Raw genomic sequence first — 15,455 nt, forward strand, 5'->3', positions numbered from 1 at the left:
AACCTCCGCTTATTGCAGTGGACCGATCAAAGAGTCTGTTGGGGTTGTGCTTCGGTGCGCCGAAGGTCTCACACGAAGAAACAGCTTCGGCTGATGTCGTCTCCAAGAGATGGCCGAAGGTCCCTTTTCATGGAGCTTCGGCGTTTTAAACCGACATAGAGATAGAATGACCTTTTTATACATATAGGTCTGAGTCAATGCTGTAAACTTTCGCAAGGGACATAATTGTAATTTGTCACAGGCTGCGACCTGTGCCTATAAATAGATGAACAGTACCTCTGTACTGTTCACGTGAACCTGTCATTTGCTTTCGCATCACGCTTGTACTTCTGCCTTCCGCAGGACCGAAGGTACATTTGTAAATCAAAGTCATTTATATTCATTAATACAAGTAGAGATAATTCTATGACAATATTTAAATGTTTTATTCATATTCTATGATTTATGTGAATGCTTCATTCTTCGTTGTTATGCTTACGAAGGTATGTCCTTCGTAACCTTCGTCCGAGATGCTTTATATCCCGAAGGGATATACCGTTATGGAGGACGAAGGACCTTAACACTTAACATTTTTTGTGTTGCCTTGTTCTTAATTCTTAGCATTTGAGAACAAGTCCCCAACATTGGCGCCCACCTCCGGTCAACTCACTTCCACCTTTCTGAGCTGATGGCTTCGTTCAACACTCAAGCTGGAGCTGCTTCGGCTTCGAAGCTGGTGCTCCCGATAACAGGCGGTTCTTGCTCAGAGCCAGCTAACAAAAAGCAGAAGAAGGAGGCTCAGAGAAGGGTGCAGCATGTTGGAGTGCAGGGACCCTTTATTAAGTCAAAATGGTCTCACATTCCAATTACCTTCTCTCAGGAAGACCTTCAGCTCAAGGACTATCCTCACAATGATGCTATGGTCATTTCTTGTGTGATCAAAGGGTTTCTGGTTCACAATGTCCTAGTTGACACAGGCAGTGCAGCTGACATTATATTTGCCAAAGCCTTCAGACAGATGCAGGAGCCTGAAGACAAGATTCATGATGCTACGCACCCTCTTTGTGGCTTCGGAGGGCGGCAGATTGTGGCACTCGGGAAGATTACCATGCCGGTAACCTTCGGATTTGTTAATAACACAAGGACTGAGCAAATTGTGTTTGATATTGTTAACATGGAATACCCCTACAACGCCATCATTGGTCGTGGTACCCTAAATGCTTTTGAAGCAATTCTTCACCCAGCTTATCTCTGCATGAAGATACCTTCGGACCAAGGGCCTATTGCTATTCATGGGAGTCAGGAAGCTGCCAGAAGGGCCGAAGGAAGCTGGACTGATTCCAAGGCAATTCATAATATAGATGGAGTTGAAGCTTGTGAACAGTACAAGTTCAGGAGGGAAAAAGCAGCTTCGGCTGATCAGCCGAAGCCCATGCTGCTGTGTGAGGATATAGCAGAGCAGAAGGTGCTATTGGGCTCGCAATTATCTGAAGATCAAGAGAAAACCTTGATAAGGTTTCTATTCAACAATAAAGATGTTTTTGCATGGTCAGCCAATGATCTTTGTGGAGTGAATCGGGATGTTATTGAACATTCGCTCAATGTTGACCCATCCTTCAGACCCCGCAAGCAGAGGCTTCGGAAAATGTCTGATGACAAGGCCGAAGGGGCTCGCAACGAAGTAAAAAGACTCCTAAGTGCAGGAGTTATCAGAGAAGTCAAGTATCCAGAATGGCTAGCTAACACTGTTATGGTGAAGAAGGCCAATGGAAAGTGGAGAATGTGTATTGATTTCACAGATCTCAACAAGGCTTGTCCGAAAGATGAGTTCCCGCTGCCAAGGATAGACTCTTTAGTTGATGCAGCAGCTTCTTCGGAACTCATGAGTCTCCTGGATTGTTACTCAGGCTATCATCAAATCTGGATGAAAAAGGAGGATGAGCCGAAGACTAGTTTCATAACCCCAAGTGGTACATATTGCTATCTTCGGATGCCTGAGGGGCTTAAGAATGCTGGAGGGAGTTTCAGCAGGATGACTGCGAAGGTTCTCCAATCTCAGATAGGCAGAAATGTGTTGACCTATGTTGATGACATTATTGTAAAAAGCACGAAGCAAGAAGACCATATTGCTGATCTGCAGGAGACCTTCGCCAGCTTCAGACAAGCTGGTCTGAAGCTGAATCCAGAAAAATGTGTCTTCGGAGTGAAGAAGGGTAAGTTCCTTGGATGCTTGGTTTCAACAAAGGGAATTGAAGCTAACCCAAATAAAATCGAAGCTATACTTCGAATGGAGCCACCAACCACAAGAAAGGGGGCCCAAAGATTGACAGGAAGACTGGCTTCTCTTAACAGATTTATATCCAGATCAGCGGAAAGAAATCTACCCTTCTTCGAGGTGCTAAAATCAGCTGAAGTCTTTCAATGGGGCCCAGCTCAACAAAAAGCTTTCGAAGAACTCAAGCAATACCTGATAGATCTAACAACATTAACTCCACCAATGCCAGGGGCTCCTCTATTGTTGTATGTGGCAGCTTCGCACTCAGCAGTAAGTGCGGCACTTGTGCAGGAGAAGTTTGATGGACAAATCAAGAAGCAGGTCCCAGTATATTTTGTATCTGAGGTCCTTAGTGTCTCAAAGAAAAATTATACAGAACTGGAGAAGGTGTTGTATGCCGTTCTAATGGCATCCAGGAAGCTTCGGCATTATTTTCAGGCATATAATATTATTGTTCCTTCTTCGCAGCCGTTGAAAGATATCATGAGAAATAAAGAAGCTACTGGCCGAATTGGAAAATGGGCTGCGGAGCTTAATGAATTTTACATTGATTATGTGCACAGATCCTCGATTCAGTCTCAAGCATTGGCAGATTTCATTGCCGACTGGACGCCAGGGGCTCAGGGCGAAGAAGCGAATAAAGATGCCGAAGCTTGGACAGTGTTTTGTGATGGCTCCTGGGGAACCTTCGGAGCAGGAGCAGCTGCTGTTTTGGTTTCACCGTCCAAGGTTAAAACTTGCTATGCAGCAAGACTGGACTTCAGCTGCACAAATAATATTGCTGAGTACGAAGCCTTGCTCCTGGGTCTTCGGAAACTAAAGGCGATGGGGATCAGGAGGGCGATCCTTAAAACTGACTCTCAGATTGTTTCGGGTCATATTGACAAAAGTTGCAAGGCTAAAGACCCGAAGCTTGAAAAATACCTAGACACAGTCCGAAGGATCGAAGCTTCCTTCGAAGGATTTTCTGTTAAGAATATCCCTCGAGGGCAAAATGAACATGCTGATTTGTTAGCCAGGTCTGCAGCACAGGGGCTGCCGTTACCTTCGGATGTATTCTTCGAAACAATAAAGGCACCTTCAGTAGAGTTACTTGAAAGAGCAGTTCTTACTATTTCTCCTGTATACAGTGAAGATTGGAGAACTGAAATAATTTCTTACCTTCAGGGCAATTTCCTATCAGATGACGAAGCTTATAATAAAAGAATAGAGGCAAGAGCTCGCCCGTATATCATTATAGAAGGGGAGTTATACAAGCATGGAGTTTGTGCCCCGCTGCTCAAGTGCTTGTCTAGAGCCGAAGGTATAGAGTTGATGAAGGAGATACATGCAGGCCTTTGTGGATCCCACATCGGATCCAGGCCGTTACTTGGAAAAGTGTTCCGTCAAGGATTTTATTGGCCGAAGGCAGCTTCGGATGCAGCTGAGTTAGTTCAAAAGTGCGAAGGTTGTCAGAAATGTGCAAGAGATCAAAAACAACCTTCGTCTTTGACACAGCTAATACAACCCATCTGGCCATTGCAAAGGTGGGGCCTCGATTTGCTGGGCCCATTACCACCGGCTCAAGGCAATCTGAAATATGTTGTAGTTGCTGTGGAATATTTTTCCAAGTGGATTGAGGCGAAGCCATTAGCTACAATAACTTCGGCCACTGTCCAAAAATTTTTCTGGCAGAATATTGTCTGTCGCTTCGGAGTGCCGAAGGCTATAACTGTAGATAATGGAACACAATTCGACTCCGAAGAATTCAGAAATTTTTGTGATCAAATTGGCACGAAGATCCACTTTGCGTCAGTCAGGCACCCGGAGTCGAATGGGCTTGTTGAAAGGGCCAACGGCATCATAATGACAGGAATAATGAAGCTAATCTTTAATCAACCAAGGGGAAAGTGGCCAGATCAGCTTACCAAAGTGGTATGGAGCCATAACACAACAACATCAAGATCTACAGGCTTTACCCCATTTAAGTTGCTATTTGGTGACGAAGCAATAACCCCGGAAGAAGCCAAAGCTGGATCAATAAGAGTGGTAGCTTCGGCAGAATCAGGTCCCGAAGATACTTGTCTCGTGGAAAAAGATGCCTTAGAAGGGATCAGGCTTCAGGCCGTGGAGAATATCAATAAGTACCAGGCTGAAACAGTTAAATGGCGAGATAGAAAGGTCCGGCTAAAAAATATTGAGCCAGGACACTTGGTGCTTCGGAGAGTAGCCAATCCGGATACAGTGGGCAAATTGCAACTGAAATGGGAAGGGCCTTTCTTAGTAGCATCTTCGTCAAGGCCTGGTTCGTACAGACTGAAAGACATGGATGGCAATGAAATTCCAAGATCTTGGAATGCGGATGAGCTTCGGCGGTTTTATGTATAACTCGATGTAATTTTAACTTTTCTTTCTTTTTCATGGCACCCTTTTCCTTTCTAAAGGGGGAGAAAGGTTTTTAATGGGGCCATCTTATGTAATTTCCTTTTTAGTTTTATAAGAGCAAAATCCCCCAAAGAATGTAAATGTAAAAGCTGAGAGTGCACCATCGAGTGCCGAAACTAAAAAAGAGAAGAAGCTCCAAAGACGTCCCTAAGGGGATGCAGAGCTCACAGCGAAAAGTCAACGCTGATTCCGCCGAAAGTAAAAGGCGAAGAAGCTCCAAAGTCGTTCCTAAGGGAATGCAGAGCTTATACCGTCTAAGTAAAGGACGAAGAAGCTCCAAAGACGTCCCTAGGGGGATGCAGAGCTTACAGCGAAAAGTCAACGCTGATACTGCCTAAGTAAAAGGCAAAGATGCTCCAAAGTCGTTCCTAAGGGAATGCAGAGCTAACGTGTGTTTGCTCCTAAGAAAATGATGGATGAGTGTGGCTTCGGACATACGCTTCGGACATTCATTTGCACATTGCATCATGGCATTTGCATGCATAAGCATTCATTCATAGCATTTGTGTTCTTAAATGGTTGCTTCGGCACAGAGAAAAGTTTCGGATAAATGGTTTGTTATGTAAAAGAAAGGTTTCGAAGAAGTGGTTTTTTATGAATCGTTGTATATAAGAGTAGCAGTCTTTTATGCCTTGCTATGTAAAAGCTTCGGCAGAAAGAAGAAGTAGACTTTTATGTCTTGCTATGTAAAAGCTTCGGCAGAAAGAAGAAGTAGTCTTTTATGTCTTGCTATGTAAAAGCTTCGGCAGAAAGAAGAAGTAGTTTTTTATGTTTTGCTATGTGAAGAAAAGCTTTGGCAAAAAGAGGAAGCGACCGTTTAGGCTTCGTTGTGTACGAAAAGAAGGGAAGGTGTTTTTTCGCCTTCGGCTCAAAATACTGATTTCGTCCACATCAAAGCGACTCAATCGAATGGTAAGGATATATTACAAGGTATGTACAAAGTTCCTTGAGAACAGTTCAATTGTATTTACAAAACTTGTTACAAAAGTATCCTGAGTTTTTTCCTATAGTACATTTCTACTGATCTTCATTAAGCTTCAGCTTCGGCGACAGTTTCGGCGACATAACTTAGGCATCATCTTCACCTTCGTCATCCTACATAAATCAAGGAATCGTGAGTAAAAATCAAGTGCAAAGAAAAAGGTAAGTACGAAGTATTATCTCTTACTGGTTCAAGATGGCTTCGTGCTTCATCTCCAGCCTTCTCCCGCCCGCCTTTTGTCCATATCATTTTTATAAATCTGTTGGAGATACTTCGGGCAAGGTCAGGCATATCATCCAGGATTGATGGAGATAAGGCGAAGTTGGGCCTGTTAACAACTTTTCCATGTTCACAGCCAGCCTTCATGAAGGCTGCAGCAGTCCCTCGAGAAGCTACCCAGGCACAGAAATCACCATGCCCAGCTATGACTTCGTCGAGCTCGTCAATTTCCCCCTCAATGTGTTCGAAGGTTTGTGGTAGGTCTTCAGCTGAGGGGGTAAATTTTTCGCTGCTAGCTCCAACCGAATGAAAAATCTTTCTTAGTCGCTGAATGCACTTGTTGCTAAATTCTAGGCATTTTTCTTGAAGATTTGTCAGTAGTTTTCTCAAATCCGAATTTTGCTGAGCTTCGGCTTCAAGTTTTGCATTGAGATCTTGTTTTTCTTGTTCGAACTGCTCAGACTGGCGGAGAAGCTTCGTGTTCAGTTCTAATATTTTTGCTTCAGCTTCCGCCAGTAAACCTTCGGCTGCCTGGAGTTCGAAGTTCTTTTTCTCAAAAGCATCTGATTGTTCCTTTATTTTGTTTTCCAAATTTTCAATTATAACTTCATGCTTTTTATCTTCAAGATCCTGCTGCATTTGCAAGGCCTTGCTCAATAGCATACTCTACACAAACACAACCTTCATCAGACATGTTCTTGTTAGGAGCAATAAAAGTTAGGGGACAAGTCATTTACCTTGAAGTTGGAGTAAAACAAACTACCAACGACATGCTGTCGTCGGTAGCGGCTGATATCTGCTTCTAGCTTCGGAAATCCAATACTCTTGGACAGAGTACTAATAACTCTGGCCCCTGTTTGGTCCCGAATACACTTTAACTTCTCATCATCAACACCTCCGAAGAGGAGTGCCCCAGGTTTGTATCCGCAGGATTGGGCATACTCTTTAAGCTCTTCTATTTCAGCTTTTGTTAGATGTTCTCCAACTAAGTTTTGAAACGCGAAGGTTTCGTTTTTTGAAGCTTCGTCAGCAATTTCTTTTCCTTTCTTTGACGCTACGGTCACAGTTTCTCCGACAGCAGTAGCAGCTTCTTCTGCAGCCATGTCTAGCAGCATTTGGTCAATATGTTCAATTGTGCTCTCTAAATTAAAATCTTCAGCTGAGGTAACTTCGGCGGCTGCGGCTTCCGAAGGTGCAATTTCAATATCTGCTCCCTCTGCAGCCGCTCGTGTTTTTTGGGCCGAAGCTCTCGGCGGCGTTTTGTCAATTACCTCTGTCACGGTAATGATTCTTTGTTTCTTCGCCTTGATTGTTTTCCTTGATTTCTCGGGCTCCTTGTCCTTCTGAAAAAACTTTGTCAGTTGAGGACCTAGTGGACTTAGCTTCGCAGGTAAGGATTCAGTCATTACCTTCAGAATTTCCCCAACAATAGCAGCAGAAGGCGATGCGGGGGTTTCTTCTGCTTCGGATATTTGTTGCTTCGGAGAAGAAGTTTTCTTTTTCTTTTGAATTTTCTTCTTTATTGGTTCTTTTTCACCTTCATCTAAGGCTTCAGTTGCTCTTTTCCTTTTTTGGCCCTTGGCACCTTTGTTCAGATCTTCGTAGTCTGGATATTCGAAGCCCAGGGCGTCCAATACTCGATTCAGCCTTCGTTTTGGACGGCTACCGAAGGCTGCAGTCATCAATTGATCCTCTTTCTTGGAATAATTACCAAGTATTTCGTTGCACATCACTTCAATCGTATCTAGCCACTCTTGGCAAGGAGTTTTAAAGAATTTCTTAAATTTGAAGTAGTAAGGCAAGCGTACAAGTTCACCCTTTTTCTTTTCCCCCTCCAGCTTCGGCATTTCCCACTCTTTTACACTAGGGAAAACTTTGAAAGCCAAGAATTCCTGGACCAGGTCCCTTGTACTGATATTTTCTGCAATTATTTTGAATTCATACATTGCTTTTTGAGTTGGACCCTCTGGTAACATGTGGCACTGGGGGCGGGTTTCTCCGAAGGTCAGTTCCAGTGGGCTTTGCACAAGCTTCTCTTTATCATCATCAACCTTAACATAGAACCATTCCGATTTCCACCCTGCTGCCCATTTGCTTCGGTAGCTAATCACAGGACACTTTGTAGTTTTCCGATAAGCAAAATTATAGCAACCAAAGTTGTCATGTAATCCATCCTTTCTAGCCTTTGTCTGATAGTGCAGTTCATGAACTCGGCAAAAGCTGTCCGCAAACGGTTCCACCGCCTGGCTTCGGAGTGCCCAAATATAAACACTAAGCCTAACGATAGCGTTAGGGGTTAGCTGGTGAAAATAGATTCCAAAATTATTCAATATCTCTGCAATAATCCCGTGAAGGGGGAATCTCAACCCAGCCTTTAAGAAGCTTTTAAAAATAACAATTTCATCTTTCTCCGGCTTTGGGGTAGTCTCTTCTCCTCCGAACCGTAGTAGCTTCTTTTGATTTTCAGTAAAATAGCCTGACTTTACCATCTTGGACAAGTCAGCCTTCGAAACAGTAGATTTCCCGAAGTCCAAATGGCTGGGTTTGCTTGGTGTGGCAAGGTGATAATCATCTTCGGAGTTTGTTTCCTCAGCTTCTTCTCCTTCTGCTTCAGCGATTGCTTGTTCTGCATCATCAATAGGAATCTTTTCCGAAATCACTAGCCCGGACCGTTGCATGGCTTCGGAGATAGGGACGGTCTCCGAAGCTTCAGTTTCCTCCCCCTCGCGTTCAATCCTAGCAGTAGAACGGATTCTGGCCATTTAACTATGAACTTGTGAAACTTTAATACTTTTTTCTCCGAAGCAGGTTTCAAGATGGAGCTTCGTTCAATTCTGACAAACAAGCTTCGGCGATGGTTAAAAATTTTGGCAGCAAAACAGTGCAAATAGCAATGAATGCTGTGGTAACTTCACAACTACTTGTCAGTTTATATAGTGCTGCAGGTAAGAAGGCGAAGCGGCGGAATTGTTACACCAGGCGCGCAGTAACTTGTACCCGCTGCGCAGTGGACCGCAAGGATCAAACAGTAACTCTGCAAGGTGGGACCGACACGCGCTCGGAAGTCGGATCGTTTCTCCGCAACGAGCTCAGGGAAGGTGTTTTTTGGACCTTCGGCTTCCCGAAGCTGAAGAGGCTTTTTTCACGGGTCAAGCTCGTTACGAAGAACGATCTAGCACCGCGAAAGGGGCTACTGTTGGGGTTGTGCTTCGGTGCGCCGAAGGTCTCACACGAAGAAACAGCTTCGGCTGATGTCGTCTCCAAGAGATGGCCGAAGGTCCCTTTTCATGGAGCTTCGGCGTTTTAAACCGACATAGAGATAGAATGACCTTTTTATACATATAGGTCTGAGTCAATGCTGTAAACTTTCGCAAGGGACATAATTGTAATTTGTCACAGGCTGCGACCTGTGCCTATAAATAGATGAACAGTACCTCTGTACTGTTCACGTGAACCTGTCATTTGCTTTCGCATCACGCTTGTACTTCTGCCTTCCGCAGGACCGAAGGTACATTTGTAAATCAAAGTCATTTATATTCATTAATACAAGTAGAGATAATTCTATGACAATATTTAAATGTTTTATTCATATTCTATGATTTATGTGAATGCTTCATTCTTCGTTGTTATGCTTACGAAGGTATGTCCTTCGTAACCTTCGTCCGAGATGCTTTATATCCCGAAGGGATATACCGTTATGGAGGACGAAGGACCTTAACACTTAACATTTTTTGTGTTGCCTTGTTCTTAATTCTTAGCATTTGAGAACAAGTCCCCAACAGAGTCGTTTTATCTTTTTATTGTCATCCTGCTTGTGTCTCGTTCGCTTTGGGATGGAGGGTTTGGACCATGCCTCCACTTTCCCTTGTTGGTGCAAAGTGGGGTTCCGATGAGCCGCAAATGGGTATGTTTGAATGATGGCATGTCCCATTTGAGGGTGTCGGATGGATCAGTTGGTGATCAATCATCAAAATTGCCAACCTCTACCCCATACAGTTCCCATTGTTGTTCGACTGACCCTAAGGGCTCTGATGCCTTTCTTTGAGGAAACAATCATGGGTTGGAAGTCATGACTCAAACATGAGTCCGGGTATTGGCCACTGTACTCATCTGTCCCGTCTCTCACACTGATTTTGCCCTAGGTAGAAGCCTACAAAAATATGTTCATAGAGGAGATGTATTTAATCTGCTATAGGGTTAAACCAGAATTAGGGGAAGCTATAGGAATTGGCTACAACTCTTGTAAAAACACATACACACAACTATATAGTTTTTTTTTGTTCTTAAGCAATAAAAAATATTGTAGGCAAAAATTTATAGTAACTTCCCTAAAAAAAGGTGGATATCAAACCATACAATGGGCCAGCCTTCGAATCCTTAGGCCGTTAATGGGCAGTATGGGCGTATATGGCCATCTTACCTGAAATGGTGCCTGGCCCATGGAAAGGTACTGTTACTTTGATACGTTCTTCAAGGAACGGTCAGCTGCATCATTGTTGGTCCCTATAGTGTGATAGCTCGCGCTTACCGAGGTGACTGATTCATCGAGCGCGAGTGATGGCGTGTTTTCATCGAGGTCATCGATTCGTCCAGTGAGAGTTAGAATTGGGACGATGTGCGCTTACCGAGATGTTCTAAAACGCTTGAGGCAGTCAACTCTATGTTCAACTGTCCTCTCTTGTTTTCCCTTAAATAGGTCATTCCATCCCTCTTCGATTGCATGATTCTGTCTGCCTTATCTCCTTTCCCTTCCTTCTCCATCTGAGCCCCCACTTCCCTGGAAAAGAACTTTCAACTTCACTAGCACTTATAGTCGCCTAGAGGGGGGTGAATAGGTGTCTCCTAAAAATATTCACTAAAACAAAAACTTTGTCGGCGTTTTGAGACAGGGGGGTCCCAAAGCCGACGAGTGAGTGTGCTGCGTGCCCCAGCCCAGATGGGTCGAGCGCGTGGGCGAGCGCGAAGGGGGAGAGGCGAGGTGGCCGGAGTCGAGCGTGAGAGAGGTGGAAATCCCGCGGCCTTCGTGTTCGTCCCGCGCCCAGGTCGGGTGCGCTTGCAGTAGGGGGGTTACAAGCGTCCACGCGGGTGAGGGAAGCGAGCGGCCCCAAGAGAGCGCCTGTCCCGTCCTCGGTCCCGCGCGGCCAACCTTCTCTAAGAAGGCCCTGGTCCTCCCTTTTATAGTCGTAAGGAGAGGATCCAGGTGTACAATGGGGGGTGTAGCAGAGTGCTACGTGTCTAGCGGAGAGAGAGCTAGCGCCCTAGGTACATGCCAATGTGGCAGCCGGAGAGGTCTTGGCACCTTGCTGGCGTGATGTCGTGGCTGTCGGAGGTGCGACGGAGCCTGGCGGAGGGACAGCTGTTGGAGCGGTCGAGTCCTTGCTGACGTCGCCCTGCTTCCGTAAGAGAGCTGGGGGCCGCCGTCGTCACAGAGCTTGTGGAGCGCCATCATTGCCCATCCGGCGGAGCTGGCCGGATGGGACGCCGGTCTTGTTCTCCGTGACCCGAGTCGATTCGAGGTAGGACGATGATGACGCTTCCTGTTGACGTGGCGGGTCTGTGCCCTAGGCGGGGTGACGTGGGGGCTCCTCCGAAGCCGAGGTTGAGTCTGTCTTCTGTCGCCGAGGCCGAGTTTGAGCCATGGGGTCGGGCGAGGCGGAGGTCGTTTGGCCGAGGCCAGGGCGGAGTCCGAGCCCTGGGGTCGGGCGAGGTGGAGTTTCGTCGTCTTCCGGGTCTTAGCCCGAGTCCGAGCCCTGGGGTCGGGCGGAGCGGAGTTCGCCGTTTTCCGGGTCTTAGCCCGAGTCCGAGCCCTGGGGTCGGGCGGAGCGGAGTTCGCCGTCTTCCGGGTCTTAGCCCGAGTCCGAGCCCTGGGGTCGGGCGGAGCGGAGTTCGCCGTCTTCCGGGTCTTAGCCCGAGTCCGAGCCCTGGGGTCGGGCGGAGCGGAGTTCGCCGTCTTCCGGGTCTTAGCCCGAGTCCGAGCCCTAGGGTCGGGCGGAGCGGAGTTCGTCGTCTTCCGGGTCTTAGCCCGAGTCCGAGCCCTGGGGTCGGGCGGAGCAGAGTTCGCCGTGGCGCCTTTGGCAAGGCCTGACTGTCTGTCTGACTCACTCTGTCGAGTGGCACCGCAGTCGGAGTGGCGCAGGCGACGCTGTCCTTCTGTCAGACTGGTCAGTGAAGCGGTGGAGTGACGGCGGTCACGTCGGCTCTGCCGGGGGGGGGGGGCGCGTGTCAGGATAAAGGTGTCAGGCCACCTTTGCGTTAAATGCTCCTGCAACTCGGTCAGTCGGTGTGGCGATTTAGTCAGGGTTGCTTCTGAGCGAAGCCAAGGCCTCGGGCGAGCCGGTGATGTGTCCGCCGTAAAAAGGGGGGCCTCGGGCGAGACGGAAGTCTCTCGAGGTCGGCTGCCCTTGGCCGAGGCTAGGCTCGGGTGAAGCGTGATCGAGTCACTCGTGTGGACTGATCCCTGACTTAATCGTACCCATCAGGCCTTTGCAGCTTTATGCTGATGGGGGTTACCAGCTGAGAATTAGGCGTCTTGAGGGTACCCCTAATTATGGTCCCCGACAGTAGCCCCCGAGCCTCGAAGGGAGTGTTAGCACTCGCTTGGAGGCTTTCGTCGCACTTTTTTGCAAGGGGACCAGCCTTTCTCGGTTGCATTTTATTCCGGTGGGTGCGCGCGAGTGCACCCGCCGGGTGTAGCCCCCGAGGCCTCGGAGGAGTGGTTACACTCCTTCGAGGTCTTAATACCTTGCGTAATGCTTCGGTTGGTCTGGTCGTTCCCTCATGCGAACTGGCCGTAGCCCGGGTGCACGGTCGGGGCCCAAGCTCTCGGGCTGGTATGTTGACGCTGTCAACGGTTTGGCCGGAGCCGGTTTTTGCGAGAGCAGCCCCCGAGCCTCTGCACAGGGCGAGAGGACGATCAGGGACAGACTCGACTTTTTACATACGCCCCTACGTCGCCTTTCCGCAAGGAGGAGGGGGGGAGTGCGCCATGTTACCCTCGATGGGCACCGAACATGGTGTCTCCGGTGAGCTGCAAGCGGGTAATCCGAGTGGGCGTCCGTGCCCCGTTCGTTGGGGGTCGGCTAGGGGCCCAGAGGCACGCCCAAAAGTACCTGCGGGTGATTTGCCGGACCCGGTCCCCTGGCGACGGGGTCCGAGGGCTCGATGCCTCCCTCCGATGGGATTCCGTTACAAGATCGTTCCCGCTGGTCTCGGAAATGTCCTAGGGTACCTCGGGAGCGCAGCCCAAGCCTCGGTTATGTATCGAACGTACCCCTGGTCATCCCTCGCTCGGTGTCTGAGGCGACTGTGAACCCTTCGGGGGCCAGCCTTCGAACCCCTGATCAGTAATGGGCGCGGAGCCCGAGTAGCCTGAGGCGGCCATGGAACCCTTCGGGGGGCTGGCCTTCGAACCCCTGACCAGTAGTGGGTGTCGGGCCCACGCGATCTGAGGCGACTGTTGAACCCTTCGGAGGGCCAGTCTTCGAACCCCTGATCAGTGGGGGGGCTCGGAGCCCAGTTCCTTCGCGGAGAAGGACCCTTTTCGGGGTATCCCCCTTTCCCGGTCCCTGTCGCAAGAGATAGAGAAAGAGAAAAAAGGAAAGGGATACGAAATCGAACGACGTGGCGTACCTCCTTTTGACGCGGTTATTACGGCGAAGGCGAAGCGTCGCGCGCTTCTCCCGCCAGAGGCGCCGCGTGTCCCGCCGCGGAGTTAATGCGACGGGGCGAGTGGTTGGCGGGGTGGCTGTTACGCGTGCGCGAGCCGTTTGAGGAACGGCTGTACCGCTTCGCGCTTTTCGAATCCCGCGTCCGGTCCAGGCGGTGTGCTGGAAACGGCTTCGCCCTGGCCTTCATATACTTGAGAGGGGGTCCGGTGACGGTTCTTCGCTCTGCTCCCTTCTTTTCCCTTTAGGTTTTCGCAACCCGGGAAACTTTAGTCGGAGAAGAGAGAAACCGCTCTCCCTGCCCCCCGCGCCGCCATCTTCTCCATTTTGGTGATGGCGGATCGAGTGACCATAATCCCCCCGCGCGATCCGTGGCCCTTCTCCACGGTGACGGCGAGTGATCTGGAGGAGCTGGTCGGCGAAGGTTTGCTCCGCCCCCTCACCGACAAGCAGCGGCCAGAGTGGATTCCTCCCGTGGGCGGAGCCGCTCCGTCCCCACCGCCGGGGTATGTCGTGAGCTTCGTCTCCTTCCATGAGCGGGGATTTGGTGTGCCGACGGGCCGCTTTATGCGGGCCATCCTATTCCACTACGGGGTGGAGTTGCATAACCTCTCCCCCAACTCCATCTCGCAGGCCGCTATCTTCGTAGCGGTATGCGAAGGATACTTGGGGATCGCTCCTCATTGGGATTTGTGGACTCATCTCTTCCTCGCCGAGCCTTTCGCCTTGTCGACGGGGGAGAGGAGGATCCGTGCCGCGGTGCGGGCCGGCGGCTGCATTCTCTTGTTGAGGCAGTCGCGGGCGCTGCAGTACATTCCGGCCATTCTTGCGTCTTCGAACAAGGGGTGGCAGCGCCGGTGGTTCTACCTCCGGAATGACGGTGAGTTGCTCCCACCGTTTTCCCAGCGAGTGGTTACGGCTGCCACCGACGCCTGGCGCCACGGGACCCCGCACGAGAGGCAGAAGAATCTCGAACCCCTTCTCCAAGCCCTGAAGGAGTTGCGGGAGGGGGGACTTACCGCTGTGGGAGTGATCGCCGCTATCCACCGTCGGAGGGTGCTTCCATTGGCGGAGCGGCGGCTGCCGCTCTGGGAGATGACCCCGGAGGCTGACTGGGAGGGCTCACGAATGTCCCCTGATCCTCTCCCCTTCAACGCCCTCCAATGGCGGGTGTCGGCTGCGATGGGGAAGCCGGACCCCCACGCATACTCCCAGCTTCGGATGCGCCCCGACCAGGGGTGTGTGACTTTGGTGAGTGTTCGCTCCTTCCTTCTTCGTATATCGGGTCGCCCCGGGTCCTTATGATCGGGTTCCTTTCTCCCCTCCTTTTAGGATGTGGGGTGGCACAAACCCTCCCAGCCACGGGTCCCGGAGGACACGGTGGACCGTGCAGCGCGGCGGGTCGCCGCGGAGGAGAAGAAGAAAAAGAAGGACGCGGAGAAGGCCCGGGCCCGCGAGCGGAGGCGGGCTCGGGACGCCTTGGAGAAGCGCCGTCGCCAGCAGGAGAGGGACGGACTCCCGAGGGAGCCGTCGCCGGAGACGCCCGACGACGATGATGACGATGATGATGATGAAGAGGATGACATGGCCGCCCGTCTCGGCCTCAGCCCCAGCTTGGGGTGTGGCCAGGAGCCGTCGAGCCAGCCCCCGAGCGGGCCGACTCCGTCAGCCCCCGAAGTCGGCGCGTCGGGCTCCCGACCCGAGGCACGGGGGCGAACCGAGAGGTCACCTGACCCCTCAACCGGAGGAGCTGAGGCAGCTCCGGTGGTCCAGGCCAAGGCGTCTGTTCCCCAGGGGCCGCCGCTTGTGTCGGTGGCGCATGGGGGTGACCCTCAAGTCGTCGCGGCCGTGCCCGGGGAATCCGCTTCCCGGGCGCCCCAAGCAAGGGTGGTGCCGAAGGTGCCGGCGGAGC

Source organism: Zea mays, chromosome 2, assembly GCF_902167145.1.
Source record: "Zea mays cultivar B73 chromosome 2, Zm-B73-REFERENCE-NAM-5.0, whole genome shotgun sequence".
Lineage (NCBI taxonomy): Eukaryota > Viridiplantae > Streptophyta > Magnoliopsida > Poales > Poaceae > Zea > Zea mays.